Source organism: Apteryx mantelli, chromosome 5 (assembly GCF_036417845.1).
Source record: "Apteryx mantelli isolate bAptMan1 chromosome 5, bAptMan1.hap1, whole genome shotgun sequence".
Classification (NCBI taxonomy): Eukaryota; Metazoa; Chordata; class Aves; order Apterygiformes; family Apterygidae; genus Apteryx; species Apteryx mantelli.
The window spans coordinates 34,831,715-34,850,452 of record NC_089982.1 but is presented as its reverse complement, the minus strand read 5'-3'; the positions used below and the strand labels follow the sequence as shown (position 1 = coordinate 34,850,452).

Below are 18,738 nucleotides of genomic sequence, written 5' to 3'. Positions count from 1 at the left end.
AAATGAAAACAGCTATTCTAGTATAAAACTCCTCTATGCTGTTCTAAAGTTACATGATTTTAGCTGGAGTAAAATAGCTAGAGAAGTGCAAGATGCCTACATAGATAAGCCTTTAAGTCACCAGCATTTCAAGCTATGCTTGCCAGTTTGGTGTTTATGTTTTAAATGTGACTTCTCTGTTAAGTAAGCTTCAAAGGTAAACTTGTAGAAAGTGTGTATCATCTTTATTAAGACTTGTATGCTTTCAATTTTTTGAGACACTGCCACATTTAGAAGAAAGGCCTCTGGAACAAGGCTACTCTGCAGATACTAGAGGAAAGCAAGTTTTTGTGGGCCAAACAGACCATTCCCTCCTCCAAAAGGGCACTGGGGTGAGTCTGTCATAAAAACCTAAACCACAAACAAACAAACAAACAAACAAAAATCATTAGAAGAATCACTTCATTAACCTTCAAGCAAGGCTGTGAGACCTGATTTTCATTTTCACAGGTTTTACGGCCTTCCTTTCAATAAGGTCATTTCATTCCTCTGTGTTAACACAGTACAAGACAGCTCCATGTCCACATTTTATATAACACTGTACCCAAAAGCAACCTTAATTCTTTTACACCACTCAGAAAGCACCTTAGCTAAAGTACTTTGTGTTGAGATGTAACTGAACTTGAAGGCTAATGAATCTTTCACCATACTGACTACTTACTTTCTTTGCCTCTCTCATATCCCTTGAAATTAGTTTTTTGAGCTACACTTGTGACTAAAAATTAGTATGTAAGAGAAGTTTCTTCCTTGGCAGGGAGAAACTCAAGAGATGCAGTGCTGAGTTCACACCAAACCAGGTATGAAGAGTTGGTTAAACCTCTAATACAGGCGAAACCCTCAAATCATTAATTAACACAGTCTACTAGAAAGAAGAAGAAAAAGGAATTTTAGCAGGATTTTCCTGAAACAATTCATAGTGATTTTATCAGCACAAATAGCAAGACCTAAGATATTTAATATATAATACAGTGAACATTTTACTATCTGTGGCAAGCTATTTCTAAGCTCTTTAGAGAAGAAACATGAATCTTAAACCACAGTTGCCTTCACTAAGAAAAGCAAAGTGACCTGTGCCAACCCATATTCAGAATTACAGTCTCTGTTCTAAAATAAGTTTGGTCATATAGTTCAAGATATGACTAAAATGCTCTGTCCTATGCAAGAACTCAGATCTACAGAAACATTTCAACAGACAGTTACAACCCTTAGTAGGACAAAAATACCAAGAAAAAAAAAGCAATTAGCTTGTTTGCCTGTTTGTCTTGATATGTGATAGCACAGTCAGCAGGTAAAGCCTAGCTGATTTTGAGCCTTGAGAAAAGATACACACAATTCAGTTAAGAGATGTTCACTTACAGCCACTTCCCCCCACCTCAAAAGCTGCACACATGCCTTCATCTATTTTAGTCTGTAATGATTGCAAGCAAGAGGTTAACAGTCAACCTAAATTAGTTCAGCCTTTATTCTTCACAGGGCCACAAGCCTTAATTTCAACAACTCTTTGCATAACTTAAGTAATAAGCACGGTGCTCTCTTTATTTGATTCTTAAACCACCCATATCTGAAGCACAATGGGACATGTCACAAACACTTGCTTTGCTGCCCTCATAATACGCTTTAATTATGATGACTGAACTAACGGGCTCACATCATAGACTTTTACAGGTTGACCCCGTGTCATCCTGATGTATCATTTTGCACCAGTTCAGTGCTGTAAATCAATTTAAGATCCCCAGCAGGTTGAAAAGGCTGGTAATGATGCTTTCTCTGCAGTCTCTGGGGACTCCACATTATACACAACTTACATTATTCATAAAGCTGAGATGATGCCTCCATTAGGCTTGTAAGACTGCTCAAATGAGCTTTTATTTTACACGCACAACTTGGACTTCATAGAGCAGACCACTAGCCATATGTGATATACAGTGCATTCATGCCTCAACTGAAAAAAAGGTCACAATCCCTTCATTTTTGAAATTCAACTCTTTATACCAATCAAAGTAATACATAATTTAATCTGAATAATTTCCCAGTATTTGGAAACATTAGAAATATCTTTATTAACCTTTATATTGCTTTTCTTTACGTTCAACTCTTCACTTTGCGTTCAGACTACAGAGGAAGAGCGAACACTAAATTCATAAGCTTTTAAATATTTGATTTGACAGTTAACATTTACACACACACTGAAAGATCTCAGTCTGCTTGTTTAGTCACTTTTCTCAAATATATTGGATCATCACATCTTCAAGGGTACACAAAAAAGACAAGTTGAACGGTACAGAGTAGGGAAAAATGTATTTGATTACATACCTAGTGGTTGAAGGGGTCAAAACTAAAGCAAGGACAAATCCCTACCCTTAGGGTAACCTGATCCTCTCCGATAGCTGTGGAAGGCTTCTGGATCACCGAACTCAAAGGAAATCTCTCTCAAGCTCCCACTTACAGTCTGAGGTGAACTGCAGGATTTGATCCCTAAGACCAGGGCAGGAATTTCAAATAAAAGGGCTAGGTATTTTTCATTTTTTTCACACTGATGATCTTTCAGTCACAGTAGAGGAGTGAACACTCAAAACTTAAACTAAAAATTCAATGAGAACCTCTTACAAACTTCACAGCACTGCTCCCTGATTCAATGGAAAAATAAAATTAATATTAATCAGTTGCAACTAGAAACTAATCTCCCATAATTCAGCGCAGTAATTATAGACAAGTAAAAAAATCAAGTCAATGTTAACACCTCAAGTTCCTTTGCGTGATTTGCTCCTACTGTTTGACACACCAAGGTGCAGACACTTAGCCACATGAAGACTAGCAGAATTACAGACACATGTCTGTAAGGAAAAGTCATCTCTGTGGGCTAGGTTACTTCAGTTTTTAAGTCTTATTCTTGTGTGCTATTTAAAAAACACACACAACTATTGAAAAAAATAATCAAACAAGCATTCTAAGTTTCTCTTGTTGGCTACTCCTCTGTTTGCAAACAAGATCTAAGCTAGCAGGTACTGTATCTTTAAACACTGACATCCACTAAACAATGACATGTTTCACGGCAATGACATTTTCCATTTGCTTGTATCTGAAATACACATCTACTTCTGTTCTTCCTCACCTTGATCTAACAATACCTCTCCTTCCTCAAATAAAAATGTTAGCTTTCTTACCTTCATTGAGCATCATTTTTTCCTAAAATACACCAAAAGAATGATCATTTGTTAGAATAAGCTATAATTATTCATATACTGTAAAAGCAAACTGTAAGGTCAGGAGACATAGCTTCTTCAGATTGATCCACTAACAAAAGAGCAAGCACAGCAGTCCTTCCTCAGTCAGAGCTCCCACTGACTTTGGTTTATAAAAAAAAGTCACGATTTGGCCCAGATCCTTTTGAATGCATGACTGAGTATTTCCACACCAGTACATTTTAATAAACTTTAAAGATCTATATTCGGGATATTATCTGGCCGCAGAGTCCAAATATATGAAGAAACTATACTGAGAAGAGGAAAATCGTATGCATCCAAACCTCCTAATTGCGAGGAGGAAAAAAAAATTAAGTGAACTTTCCTTGACCCCTAAGCAGAAATTTATCATCAAAAAAAAAAAGGAGGGGAGGGGTGCTGCGGAAAGAAGGAAAGAAAGAAACGAGAGAAAGCACTAAGGAGAGGGGCAGGGGCCAGCCGAGGTGCTCGCAGCGAGGCTGCCCCGTAAAAACAAAGAGGGCTCTGCCCGTCCCGCCGAGGCACAATGCGGCCGCGCCGGGGCGAGCGGCGGCGCCCGGCCCGCGGGGCAGCGGGAGGGCAGCGGCGGCTCCGGCGGGGCCACCTGCCCTTCCCGCGGCGCCCACAAAGGAACCTACCCCGAAACTTCACAGCGGGCGGGCCGGAGGGGACGGAGCCGCCGCTCTCTCCGCGGGCTTCCAGAGGGGCGCCATCATGCCGCCGAGCACAGCCTCGCTCCCTCCGCAGCGCGGAGCCGCTTCCCACGCGCGCGCGGAGCCGCTCCCGCCGGCGCGGCGCGCTGCCGCGGGGCCCCTCGCGCCGCCGCGGGGCCGGGGCGAGCGGGGAGGACGAGGAGCAGGAGCAGGGGCAGGAGCAGGAGGAGGAGGGCGGCGGGGGCCGCGCCGCCGCGCTGCTGCCAGCCCGGCGGCGGCGGCGGCGGGGCGAGCCCGCGGGCCGGCGCGGGGAGGCGAGGGGCCGCGCAGTTGTTACCGGCTGCCGGGCGGGGAGAGGGGCCGAGCGAGCCGGGGCCGCCCCGCGCCGCTGCTGCCGCCGCCGCCGCCGCCGCCGCCGCCGCCGCCGCCGCCGGCAGCCCCGCGCTCGCACTGCCTCCGCGCCTGGATTGATCTGGTCGCGCTGGCGTCAGGGAGTCGCAGCCGCCCAGCCTCCACTTACCCCGCTGCCAGTGGGGCGCGCGGGCGCGCACACGCGCACACACACACACACACACACACACACACACACGCACCGGCCCGGCAAGGGATCCTCTCCAAATTACCGCGCCCGCCGCGCACTGCGCCGCGCCGGCCCGGGCCGCCTGGCCCCGCTGCGAGCGCTGCGTCCCGGCCCCGGTCCCTGTCCTGGTCCCGGCCTCGGCCCCGGGCGCTCCGGCCCGGCCGCCCGCTCTCGCCGTGGTGCTGACGGCCCCGGCGCCCGGCACTCACGGAAACGGCAGCGGCGGCGAAGCGCAATGGTGCACTTGGGCATTTCTGCTTTTCCTCCTGGTTTCGTCGCCCCAGGACGCACCCGCGCCGTGCCCTCCAAGTTTGCTCCGCAGCCCTAAGGGCTGGCAGCGTTGGAAAACATGCTTTTCTACTCGCTACAGCACCACCGAGCTGCTTCTGCAGCCCCTTGACTCCAAAAGTTGGAGCTTTAAGAAAAACTCCAAGTATAATGGGACTTTCAATTAAAATTAATAATTTGGTAACACCCTGATAGAAATGGATTTCATTCTGCCTCTTGCTTATAGGTGATTCACTCCCTTACCCCCAACCAGTGTCTACTTTTAACATTGAGGTCATTATTAATATAATAATACCTTCCAATAACAGATCACTCTTTATCCCAAGGTACTTTACATGTGGGCCTCATCCTGGCCATACTTACTATTGCAGTTACTCCTAATTTATACAAGTAAACCTATTAAAGTGCATGAGGCTTCTTTTGCAATCAGATATACAGTAATGAATTCTTAACATCTATGGCTCTCTGAAATAAATTTGAACTCTATTTGTATCTTCAAGTGTCTGTTCAAAAGTAGATCTGGTTGAAAGTTTGGAGTCTGCTTGAGGAAAGACAAGTTTTTCTAGATACTGTTTTAAAAGGCATCTTTACAGTACTTAGATGAGTGTAGTACAAATGTGATTGAATTTAAACTGATTCTTCAGCAAATACCCTGGCTTTCACCCCATCATCGTTCCAGAAAGGAGATATGAGGTAACAAATAAAGGACTTGTCTACATGAGAAAATATTATGATACATCTATACTGGCATAATTATACCACTCTACTTATGCCAGTAAATTTTCCTGTGTATATGAAGCTCTAGGTATTGTACTAACCTCATTTTAAAATACAGGGAAGTGAGGCCCAGAGAAGTTAAGGCCCTACAAATTACAATAATAGTTTTACACAGCTGAACAGTAGTCCTTGATTACTCACCTGTACACCTGAGTGTGTAAGAGTCTGAAGAAACAGTACTGAAATGGTCACAAACAGAGCACAACAGCAGTGGTAAAAAAAAAAAAAATCAGTTTTATGGCTGTGAGTTTATTTGCACTTCTAACTTCATACACTAAAATTTATCCAGGTAGATACACAGAGTATACTACAACAGAAGCATGAAGAATTCCTACACAGAATGACACCACAGTATTGATGGGGGAAGCCAAGAGCTGCTAAAAGGGTCAGCTTGGGATAAAGTTTGTATTTTACCACTTACATTTTGCACTTTAAATGACTCAAGATGAGTGAACTTCAGCAATTAACTTCAACTTGTATTTTATATTTGTACTGTGGGCAATTACAGTTAGCAAGTAAATCTTTCTTTCTATATGCAGTCATGCACTGATACAGTGTTGCAATAGGCTGAAGATATGACTGGTAAAGGTTTATCTCAAGACAAACTAAAATGTTTTTTAAATTTGTCAATGTAATGACAATTTTTCCAAGCAAAGCACAGAAGAAACATGAGATTGTTGCTATTTTTGTGCTGTGGTAGTGCCTAAAAGAGAGCCAAGTGTGGTAGGTACTGCAGTAGCCTGTGCCCTAAGAGCTTGGAGTGTCTTTATGATCCAGTCTCCCACAGAAAAATACATGGAAAGGGCCTTACATGCATCCTAAGTCTGCTGTGTAGGCTGGTTTTGCAGAACTGTGATGGGCAGCGGGCTCCCTCCGTTTGCTTCTCATTGCTTGAGCATCTATTCAGTACATGATTCTCACTAAACAGATATGACAAGAAGATAATTAGGGAAGCACTGCAGTTTGTCAGGTGTCTTGTTAGAACCACATTTTTACTGCTTTTGTTGTTAGGGTTGACTGGTTGGTTCACTTTGGCATGAGAGAATTAAATTATTTTCTACTTATGCTGAGGCTTGGGGAGGATCACATTAATATGTTCCCTTACCTAAAAAGGGTTATAAAAAAGTGTGACCCACTGACTCCAAAATTACTTAGTATTGCCTTTTCCCGATGTTTAATAACTAGAATGGTTGTTCTGGGCAGAGCTGGTTAGAACTGCCTTAAGCCAGATCAGTTGAGTGAGAAGACTAGAGGGCAAGCAAAAAATGGCAATACAGAAAAAGTGTGCCATGGTCAGAAGCTGCCAAGAGACTTCCCTGGCTGGACTGTCTTGGTACACAGCCAAGTCAAAACTTCAAGTCTGCCACCCACTTTAAGATGTCGAACTCATAGCAAACTGTCTAAAACCATTACTCGGTGTGCTAATAGTATCGACAGTGTCTTGCTTGGCTTCTGCACATTCACCGCCTCAAAGTCCATCACCTATTTTTATTATAACCTAATTAAACATCACTAGAATCTGACTATCTTTTCTGAATGCCATGGGGAAACCAAAAAGAGGAAAGCACAGGGCCATGTACACCCAGGAGATATAGCTTGAGGCTCTTCGTGCTACTCCTCCAACAGTGCACGTTGCCACTGACAAAAGAGACCTCCCTCCTCCTCTGCACTGGACTGAATAATTGTGCAGGCTCAAAATGTGACAGAGAACATTTTTTTTCCTGCCATATCCTACTCCACAACTGCATGATTGTTAGACCTGGTACAAGGAAAATGGGATGTGGGGCTGGGGACAATGAAGAAAGAGTGGAACCATCCCGTTTGGAAACAGCCTAACATTTAATCAGATTAGGTGTTAAATCAAATGGCACCAGTCACAAGGCCTGCAAGCCTGATTTTTAATGGAATTGGGGCAGTTAAGCAGATAAACTTCTAATAAGATTTTCAAAGGAAACTTCAATCTCTTAGATACGTTTAAAAATCTCACTAAGCACCTGCCTAATCACCTTTAAAATCTGTCAGAGACAGCTTATCAGAAGGCACAGTACTAAGAGATATTCATTATACTGCATATTTTCATACTATTATACTATGTATCAAATATCTAAGAAATAACACAATAATAGCTTTCAATCTTCCTCTAAAATCAGAGTTTATATGCAGATTATGATTTAGTATTTCTTGTTAACCTCAGCCAAGCAGTATATGTTTCATCTGGCTTATTCAGGAGGTTCCAGGTAAAGAGAGTGCCTTCTGGAGACAGTTAAGTGCCAAACTCACTAACTTTGCTTCACCTTTATGTTCACCAGATTGCTGCTAGGAAGGACAGTCAAGAACTCATGGAGCTTCAGGGACAATAAAACTGTATCAAATACACAACTTGTTATTTACATTTAAATCACTGAAGCCATTTTCTTTTTGGCCATTACAGCGTTGCTTGAGCATGGGAAAAGAAAAACGGTATTTCCTGAGAGGAAAGGTGGTTCAATCAGAAAGATGAGCTTTCTAAGGATACCTGATTTCATAATTTCCTTCTTTCCTGGGCTGGCTGGTAAAACAGTATTGATCAAATCGTATCCTTCATGACTTGTCGTCTTCTTTGAATAGGTGAGGTATTAAACAAGCCTGCCACTTCAGCCTTACTAAAATAGGATATGTGGACTGTTTAGCAGCTGCACAGACCTCTTTGGGAAAGATGCCCCAGGCAGAAGACAGCATGTGGGAGAAGGTAAAAAGTATTTTTAAGAGGTCATCATAACTGCCGTGCTTCATACGGTTTCCCAGATCCATCTAGAGACAGGGAACTGCCTAGCCACAGCAGCACAGACTTCCCAGCTGATTTCCCGTGCTGAGAAAGGCATTTGCCTTTGAGCCAGCCTCAATATCCCGGTCCTATGTAACAACAGAGGTGGTAAGGTAGGCAGAGGCAGGCTGAAGGGGGCAGCAAAATGGTAGCTGGGGCAAAGCCACGCTGGTGGTGCCCCTCAGCCCAGGGCGCTGCCCGGCGGAGCCAGGCGGGTGCCCTGCAGCCTGGGCCGGGGGCCAGGGGGCGACCCTTCTCTTCACCTCCTGCCCCTTCGCCTCCCCTGCTCCCCAGTAGCAGTACGCTGTGCCTTGGCAGTTCGGGGTGCAGCACAGGGTTGGTGCAGAGGCCCACGTCGGCCCTCAGCAGCACTTTATTGGGGACGTGGAATTGGCGGGGTGGTGGCCCCCTGAGCAGGACAAGGAGGCTGGCGCCTGGAGGAACTGCTCTGATGCCATGCCGACAGAAGTGATTTTTGCCTGCCCCCATCAGAAGCCAAAGCAAACTGTTTTGTGCTAGAAGTTGATCTGTTCTCACATTCTTGATTGCCAAGATTCAATTTTGCATATGCTGAAGAGAAGCTTTGAGCTGACACTGTATATTACACATAAATGTAGAGCAACTCAGTTGTGAAAGGCCTTGAAGCCAGGAGTTGTAATGTGAGGACTCTCTATGCTCCTGCTCTGGCGTGTCCAGCCATTTACTAAAACGAGCCCTTCATGAGTTTGTCTCTGTATCACCCAATGTCCATTTTGGACCTGCCTTTGTCACCTGATACACTATTGTATGCAAAAGAACAAAGAACACCCATTTCACTCCTTAACTTGGAAACTCTTCCTAAACTGGCCCACCATGATAAACTGGGATTTATATAGAATAAATGTGGAACTGATAATATTGTAAGATTATTGCATGTATTTCCCTCTGTTACAATAAATAAGGTTTCTAAAGTAAATCCATCTGTAGATACCAAAAAGGTCTTTGATCAGGTTGAGTAGTCATTCATCTTTTCTACCCTTGAGATGATGGGATTCAGACCAAAATTCATTACTTGCCTAAGATTAATGTACCCAGCTAAAGCTGCCAAGATACTTATTAAGAGTTATGAATCAAAAAGCTTTGGGCAGAAACAAGGTACTAAGCAGGGCACTCCCTTATCTCCTTTATTGCTTGTTTTCTCTATGAACTCTGATGTAAGGACTTTGCTCCAGCAGTGTTATATTACTGGTAAAGAAGGGAGGATATTAGGTTGCACTCTATTCTGACAGCAAATCACATACTGCCACTAAGTGTGGTATTGCTGCCCACTATACCGTAAAAATATTATACTTTATGGAGAATGAAATTCTTGCCTTGGATCTTGCCTGGGTCCATTTAGAAGCTTTTGAAGAGAGTTTCACTCTCTCCCCACGATGACGTCAGTAACACATAATGGACTCTATGTAACCAAAAATTATTGGTCCTTTTAAAATTAAAATTCTCTTCAGTCACTCAGCTTAAAAACATGTACATAACTGGAATAACCTAACTCTATTACTGTTTTTTTGGAAGACACCACTAAGATTAATCTTATCTCCCATTTTAATTACTATTTTCAAGTTCTTACAGTCTTTGTCCTAGTTACATCTTGTTGTAAAAACCACCAGAGAATGATACATTAAAATTTATTCAGACAGGTGGCAGATACAAAAATTAAAGCTAATAGCTCTATGAGAAAAGAAATCAAAAGTGGTTTGGCAATCCAGAGCTCTTACTACTGGGTCACAGAGCCGCACCCAGTGGCTGATGGTGAGTAGGAGCAGCGTACTACTGGCCAGCGCTGTGGAGTGGCTGTCTTGTCTGTCTGAGCTTTCCAGGTGGGGCTAGGCAGTGGGACACTCATATAGCTGCGCGAGGGCCCAGGGGTTACAGAGGTCTTGAGGCTGGTCTGGGTTGCAGCAATGGATGAAGGCTGGGCAAACCACGGTAACTGCCTGCATACAGAGATCTCTTGCTTTCTCTATACCAAAGGGGAGGCTACAATGGTGCATGCTACACCATTGGAATAGCAACAAAATCACACATATTCCATCCAAATACACCCCTTTGCTTCCACGTTCTGTTGATATTTTGTGAAAAAATAATGAGCCCATTTCATATAATGATTAAAAGCATCATAAAAGAGTGAGGCATCATGTCTCATTTTTATTCCCCATATAAATGGTGCCTATAATAAATTTTATGTAATTTAGAAGCTTCTATTCAATTTTTTTAAACTGATGCAAGTCTAACTCACATTGTCAGAGTTCAGTGTCACTTTTGGCTGCATAAGTCAGCAGTGAAATGGTCCCACCCTCCCTACTCCACAATGGCTGCTCATCCTTATCCCCATGTCACCCACCCTCTTTGTGCTGGCAAAATTGTTTGTGCAGCTGCAAAATGAACAGGCCTAGGGAACTGATCTGGCTGGGAACAACAAATGTTTTGGTGGCCAAGTTAAAATTAACTTGGATCAGTTCCCTGATCTGGTTCACTGTGTGGTTGTCCAAATCCTTGTGCTCATCCTGTACAGGGCAGGAATGAGTGACTGAGGTGGGAGAAAGGGCCAAACTTACCTTTTTGACAGTGTTGTTGACTTCTGCCAATTTAAAGTGGTTGTGAAACTGTGGCGTAAGGAAACTTAGCTGGCTTTTTTTTAAGGAAGGAAGAATTCTTTCATTTTGAGCACAACTGCAAATGTGGGTTTAGGAGAGCTACATTGAGCATAGGAACAGGGCTCACTGATGAACACAGAACGCTAGGAGAAAGAGCAATAGGACTTGGGAATTCAGTGAGCTTGTGGAATCACTGCATATGACAAAAGGCAGCTGCTAGACACTGCATTAAGTTGTAAAAAAAACCCCACTGTTGTTGTTCTACTGTTCATGAGTTGACAGAGGCTAAAGAATTGCAAGGATCCCTGTCAAAAAATTAATAGTTGATTCTTCAAAAGGCAGAATTGCACTCAGTTGGCATAAAGAAGCCCATCTGCTAGGGCACAGAGTACGCCTGCATTACTGTGTGTTGTTCTTTCCAGTTCCAGAGTCTTCCTTTGCTCTTTGCTTAAGATGCTGAAGAAACTTAACTGCACAGTAGGTAAATTAGTATTTAATTAGTCTTCCCAATGCAATGGGTTCTTAGTGAGTTCTCAGTAACAGATGGTCCTGGGAATATATGTACGTGTATTGTATTAGTTTCTGTTTGCACTTTAGGGATGAAATTATCTTGTAGGTTTCAAACATCCTGGCAGTCACACAGAGTGTTGAAAAAAGTTGTCCATATGACAAGAGCATTAAGACCTATTTCAAACTCCACTATTTTCTTTCTTGAACCAAAATAACCAAACTTTTGACATACAAGTCGATCATCTTTAAAAACAACTCTGACTAAACTTTATATACTATTGCACAAATCATATCTGTAAATCCTCACTGTAAGTAAAAATTGCAAAGTCAAACACTTAAAAGTTGTGAAAGATCAAAATGAATGTTGCTGATATAATCTTAATTAAGTATTCAGTTCAGGTGCATCTTGATACCTGTTTTTAATTGAGTGCTCACCTATGTTTCTTCCAAAAGATTCCTGTCTCGTTCAAAGAACAGAACAAATAGTGGTCAGAAAATGGATAGTGATTTTGTTTTCTCCCTTGTTTACTGCATGTCCCACAGCCTTATTTATTGCATGCTATTCAAATACTACTCTGAAGATCCAATTATTAATTTAATAATAGGCTTTATGGTTCTCATCATTGTAGGGCCCAGCCAGTCCTGGTTATCCCTGTGAGCCTGAGTTTATAATCAAATCTATTTTGCTTTCTCCCCACTTTTCCTTCATTCTATGTGCTGATCACAATCTTGCTCTCTGGCTTCCCATGTAATCTCTTTTTTCCTACCTACTAGCTTCCCATTCCTGCAAATGCTTACTTTCTAAATTCTTGTCCTAAACTCACTACCTTGTAGTCTCAGTTTTCCCCTGATTTTTTTCTTTATCCTTTCACCAGCCAGTTATTTCCAGCTCCCCATGACTCATTACTCATGTGGTCTCAGTCATGCTCAAAGCCCAGTTCTAGTTTCCATCTCTTTTCCTTCAGCCCCAATCTAATAACCCTCCCAACTCCTTTTCCCCCACTATGCTCCTTGCATCTATTGTTTCTGCATTTGAATCAGATAGCTTTATCCTCCAAGTAATTTGACTGTTAGCATTCAGTTGTTGGGAAGACATGAGAGAGATTCTCCAGGCAAAATCACAGACAAGTCCATAGGTACTGCAGGACTACTCTTCCAGGAAGAACCAAACTCAAGTTCATGCTGCAGCTAGCCAATATGAAAAGTCTTTGCAATATTTAGTTGCAAAACTAAGACTTAACTGAGGGTAGCTTATGGCTTGTAGTTCATCTCTTGACACAAAATTCGTCTCTCCCTGCCAAATTTCATTTCTCTTCCTGAGTGGACAGAAGCACCAGAGCCTCTCTCTCTCAAAAAAAAAAAAGTTCTTTAGTATTTTCAGTACTTACAACAAAATTGTTAGTCTTTATCTTTTTTTCAGAAATACTTGAACTGCTTGACTGACATTTTCCACACTTATTTAGGCCTGAGGCACACACCTAGGACACTTAATGTTTGACGAAGTTCTAAACATGTAAAATCAATATGCTCTTGATATGGGAAGTACAGGACAACCTTAATCATAGGTGATGATCTCAGTCTACCAATAATATAATCTAAAGAACCAAAGCATGCTATGCGTATCCAAAGATCTGCTGTAGTAGAGGTGTCAGGGAGAAGAAGGAAAAAGACTTCATGACTTATCAACACTTAGGAAAATAATTTTCTAAATCCCTCAGTCCATAACTCTTTAAAATGGCAAAAGAGTACAATGCAGAAAGAAGGCACTTATGTGTGCCTCTTCAGACAGTGAAGCATAAAGTAGTTTTCAATGTAAAGCATTTTATCTGGGTTTCTAAAAGTATGACCTTTACGGATAAGCATCAAATTCTCTGTGTGGAGATCACCGCAGAAAGCCCCCAGATAACTGCAGATAGCAAGAGAGAGCAATACTGCCTTACTCTAGCTGAAAACCTGTAGTGGCCTTACAGCCAATGTGCAGTTGGTTCAGCTTCTGCAATGTCCAGCCTTACCATACATGAACCCTATAGCACAGAGTTGCTCGTGTGCCTAAGGGCTTCAGCACCTAGAAGATGGCACTGATAGAGTATATCACCCTCATTAAGCAAAGCACACGCTTGTCAGAGAGCAACCAGATGGAGGAGTATAACAATTTATGGCCTGCAGTAAGGCAATCTTGCACTGTGATCTCATCAAATCTTGAACAAAATAGGTCAAGCTTGGTCAGTGTTCAGATGAGCTGCACTCTAGGGAAAACACAGATACTGTAAGAAACGATGGTTTAGGATTCAGCTGACAGAACTGCTGAGGCACTGTTCCAAATACAGGCCACATTCTCAAATGCCTGAGTACCCCAGGTAGGTCCCTAGTCTGTCGTGTCTGAGGGCCACTGGACTGCTGGAACCGTATTTCTCACTTTTCAGATGAGAAATAAGATTACAGTTACGCCTTGTGAGTAATTAAATAAATCATTCTTCTTTTTGCTACAGACATGGCATTCAGAGACAACATAAATGGAGAAAAGAAGCTTGTTTGGCTCTTATAATCCCGATACAACTTTCTTGCCCTCTCTTTTAAAAATCCTTCTTTAAAGCTTTTCAACACTAGGACACCAAAAGAGAGAAACTTAAATTGCTTTAAGACTACAAACATCATGAATGCTTTCTAGCAAAACATATGCAAAATAAAAAAAAATTACACAATCTATTCTTTTACAGATATATTCCTTTTCCTTCACATTCACACCACCCGTCTATTCACACCCCCACTTATCAACCCTCCACTCAACTCATTTCCCCAGATACTGTTGACTAGCATCAGTTGTCATTTCTAATGTGGTTTCATTCTTACATTGATTTTAAGCTCCTTGGTTCAAATACTGTATCTTTTCTTTGCCCATAAAACATCATATGCACGTAAAATTGTATGTATAACTGTCATGTCCCAAAAAACATGCAAAGTTTTATCCCCAAATAATTAAAGACAGTGACAGCTATGCTTCTTGGGGAACTAAGTAGTTAGAGTTACAGTGTAATTAACAAGTTGAAATTTAGCAAGGACACCAAACTGCCCGCAGTGACTCAAGAGGAAAGTGCTCATGAGAATTCTGATAATTGCAAATGGTTCGGACACTGCTTTCCTATCTCGCTTACAGTGTGCAGGGCGATCGCTGAGGCCAAAAATGAATTCACAAACCTCGCACTCTTTGTATGTCTGTGCTGTTTGGATGTGTATTACCCTATCAGTCTAAAAAAAAATAGTTTCCAGATATTTTAGGCTGAAAAACATTCAAATTTTATGTGCTTGCTTGGTTTTGCTTTTTATTTTACCTTGCCTTATGTTCCTTCGTCTTTGACAAAAGCGAGCCAGAGAAGCAATGCCTGCCTTATCGTTGATTTGTGGTGTATAATCATGTTAAAGACAGATCACTGGTCTCCTAGGTACTACAGTGCCATTTATAACAGACAATTATCTCTGCATGGTGCGGTTCTCATGATCTAGTGATTGTAAATGCTTGTTATCAGTGCAGAGCCAGCTAAACACTATGTGCTTCTCTTTAAAGCTGATTTGATTTTCCAGTGCTGTCTGTCATCTGTGGAGTTTTCTCTAGCGCACAGCTCAGTTTTTAATCTGCAGACACTGAGCATGAGGTCCTTTTGAAGTGATCTGTGTGAGGCAGAATCTGTGTACTGTTCCCACCTACTACAGGCAAGGACTACAGTACAAAAACCGAGAACAACAACATGTGACACAGGGACATGGGGAAATCTCCAGCCATTGCACTATTCTAAAAGGAAGCCCTACTAACGGCAGCAACAATTGACAAATGCCAAAATAAAGGGCAAAGGGGTTTTGAATACAGTGGCATTGTCTGCAATAGGGAAAGGCACCAAAACATTCTGGTTAGTTTTAAAACTAGCTGGAGAAGATACAAAGAAGTCTAAGCCTTAATGACCTCAGTACCATAATATGCCACTAATTAGCTCTATGATGAATAAATGGGAACAAAATAAGGAGTGACAGACTAGGTCAGCCAGTGGTTTGCCAAGTCTCGTCTTTCCTACTGGGGCCTGTACGTGATGCTTTTTAATTGTGTCTCCACTATCTTTTAATTGTAATCAGGACTTGAATTGCATTGTGTTACACACTATACAAACATGCACAAAAACACTGCACTTGCTCTTTGATCTTGTAAGGCATGGTAAGAGCAGCTCCTTACATTCACCTCCCTGGCTGATATTTGTGCAGCTTCTGGTGGGCACACACATGCCTTCATTTTTTTCTCAGTCAGTCATCTTCTCTGCCTCCTCCTGTCCTCATCCAGTTAGGCCCACAGGGTTGTTCCTCCCTCACCTGCTTCTGCAGCCAACCTTGTGCCTCTTGCCCTTTGTGATTATTCTTCTTCTCTGAATATTTACCTCCCTGGTTCTGCTCCTAATGTTTCATTCTCTCTCTCTCCTTCTCACCTAATGGAGACCTCGTTATTTTCTTCATCATAAGAAGGGAGTACCTTATATACTCAATAACACTTTTAAATGTGTAAAAAACCCAAAATTCAATGGCCTTGAGTTCTCTATTCCTCCAATTCAATGAACAAGAAAAAAAGTGACCTTAACCTACACTGTCTGTATTTTGAGTGTGCCAAAGGACCCCAAATGTCTGTTAGAGGATGTATGCTCTACTTTGGTGGATCCTAGAGAAGCAGAAAACCATCAGAGTGCAGCAGTGATGCGTGACACCCCTTCCACACTACAAGCAGAAAGGGCTGAAAGTAGCCTTAAGACTATTAGTAAACCAGCTGCTCTTGAGATCATGGGTCTGGTCCCTTCTTTTGGTACTTCAATAACATGAGTGTCAAGAGGTACAGAACATTATTCTCTGCATTTTTTTCTGCAAGTTAACTATTTCTCCTTAGAGGGATACTAGCATACACAGCCTGGTGAAGAAAGACATCCAGAAGCCTCAAATATTGTATCACTCCCAAATGCTTCACTCGTCCTTAAAATCCACCAAACCCCCTTAGACCCCCATAGGATCTGTACTTTGAGGATTCTTGGAAGTGTTACACATTTCTATATATCCAGGGCAATTAAACAGACCCCCAATTCAGCTTAGCATATGTCATAAGCAGTCTATCAACACTGAGAAACCACTCTGAAACACTATCAGTTTACTGAGAAGACTGTTGCATGCAGCTTTCATAACGCTGAACAATCCCAAATTGTTTGGTATTCCTCTTGCTAGGATATTTCATTTGCGTATGTGCTTCAGGGTGTGGGTGTTTGTCTTTTTTTTTCTTTTAAAAACTCATCAGCTCAGTGGCTACCAAGAACACAAATGCAGCAAAAAGAACATTAGAACCACGGTAAGCTATAACATCACTGGAGATGTGGCAAATGATAGGTCAGCGTCCTTACATTCATAAAATGGATGACTAAACTTCACTAATCTAGACCACTCCGCTAACACGTTATCAAGGTGTACAAGCTACCAAGCAGGTATGCAGGTGTTGCTTATGCAGGGGTGGGGCGCAGCTCAGCAACAATGTTTAGGAAAGGAGTCCAAGGCTTTTAAAGGGACCGTGCTCCTCTTACCAGGAAAACAACATAACCTATTATTTAATAATTCCACTGTTTTCCATTAAAGGGTTTGCCATAAGCAGGAATGCTGTAGTTCTCTTTCCACCACTGATCTTTATCTCATTCACAATAAATACTTTAATTATCAGGTACACATTTAGTGGGCAGAGGGTACCTAAGAGGACTTTAGCCCTCTCATTTGGCTGGCACAGCAGAGTGTGCATTACATTATTTTTCTCCCATCCCCACTTAGATTAACGTTGTGTTTGCCCCTAGTCAAGTTTTATGAAAGGTTAGAACAAAAGACAATTTAATTCTCACCTAGTGGTCATACATACAGCCAACACCTCGATGACAGAACTTTCTTCCTCCTTATAGTGAAGTAAGTGACGTTTGCCTTCTAGCGCTACCACACAGGGAAGTAATGACAGTTACACACTATTACCAGCAGATCATGTGAAGCCTGAGCCTCACTTTCAGCAAGACAGACATGATAAAATCTTCCCTCTTTCTTCAATAACATGACTAATAAATGTATAAATTCCCTTCTCCTCTCTCACTTTGCCAATATCTGTCTTATCTCCAGTTCTTACTTAGACATAATTTCAGACATAGAAGACATGTCTATACTATGAATGGGCAACCCTAATTCTGGCATGAGATCCATGGCATGCTGCAGTTTAGTGCTAGAGAGCTGAAGCTCAAGATTTGGCACCTACGAAACACGGTAACTGGAATGACTGCTCCTGACTCTTTGCTGGCCTTGTGAGATAGCAAGGGGGCTAAGACACTCTTCTCGCGAAAGAAACAGCAGGCTCCACTTCAGATTTCTTTCCAAAGCAGGTGGATGATGCACAACTGAAAAAATGTGGCAAGTATTTATGAAATGGATTCACTATTAAACACTGTGTACAACAAGTAAGGGGGGCCATCCTGAAGCGTTCCTGGAATTTTGGCAGCTTTTCCGAGAGATCATCTGTGAATTACTAGAGATGAGTTTGAAGTGTGTGCTGTAGGCAATAAACAAGAGGGACTTTAAGGGGCCATGCATGTATACTGACAGAGTAGCACCTCTAGGTAGAGAATGCAATTACTGGCATAAGGAGTGGAGACACATTAATAAAAATTGAGGACAACCTAGGGAGTAACTTAAAAGTATTTTTTAGTAAAAACATAAGTTTAAACAACAAAATCCAAAGAATGCAAAAGGCTACAACCATACTAAAAACACTCAATTAACTTGCTAGTTTACTAAAGATCTAAAGATCACAATAATTATACCTAAACTAGAGTTCCCAGAATACTCCCAAATTCCTGGATGTGCATCCCAACTACATTTCAGCTTCACATCAGAGTGAGACATGGGCATTCATCAGGCTCCCACTGTGTCTTTCACTACAGGGCGAGAAACACGCACACCTTAGCTGATAGGGAACTGGGACACGCTTCGGCCGGGTCCATGCTCTGGAGGACTGGGATAGTGAGAGCATACTTGCCACTCAAGCCATTTTTACTTAAGTAACTTTCATTTATTATTTGCTCAAATACAAAAGCATACAAAATACATATTATTTCCCGTATGAAAGCTTAGTATTAAGGGAGTATTTATAAGTTAAGCCAACTAAAGTTGGTGTTCCTTAAGACCTGATTTTAAT

The 18,738-nt window shown here is 42.1% G+C and overlaps 1 protein-coding gene across 4 annotated transcripts in view; it reads right to left on the bottom strand.

Annotated features, from left to right (window-relative positions):
• Positions 1–4,316, bottom strand: part of SMAD1 (SMAD family member 1) — a 49,279-nt gene extending 44,963 nt beyond the window's left edge. The window contains exon 1 of one of the 4 annotated variants that reach the window (XM_067297785.1): positions 4,251–4,316. The gene's annotated coding sequence lies outside the window, so the exon portion shown is untranslated. Of the gene's footprint in view, positions 1–3,898; positions 4,179–4,250 lie in introns of those variants that run through there. The other 3 variants (XM_067297786.1, XM_067297787.1, XM_067297783.1) reach the window with 3 other exon arrangements.
• Between the last annotated feature and the right edge of the window lie 14,422 nt (positions 4,317–18,738).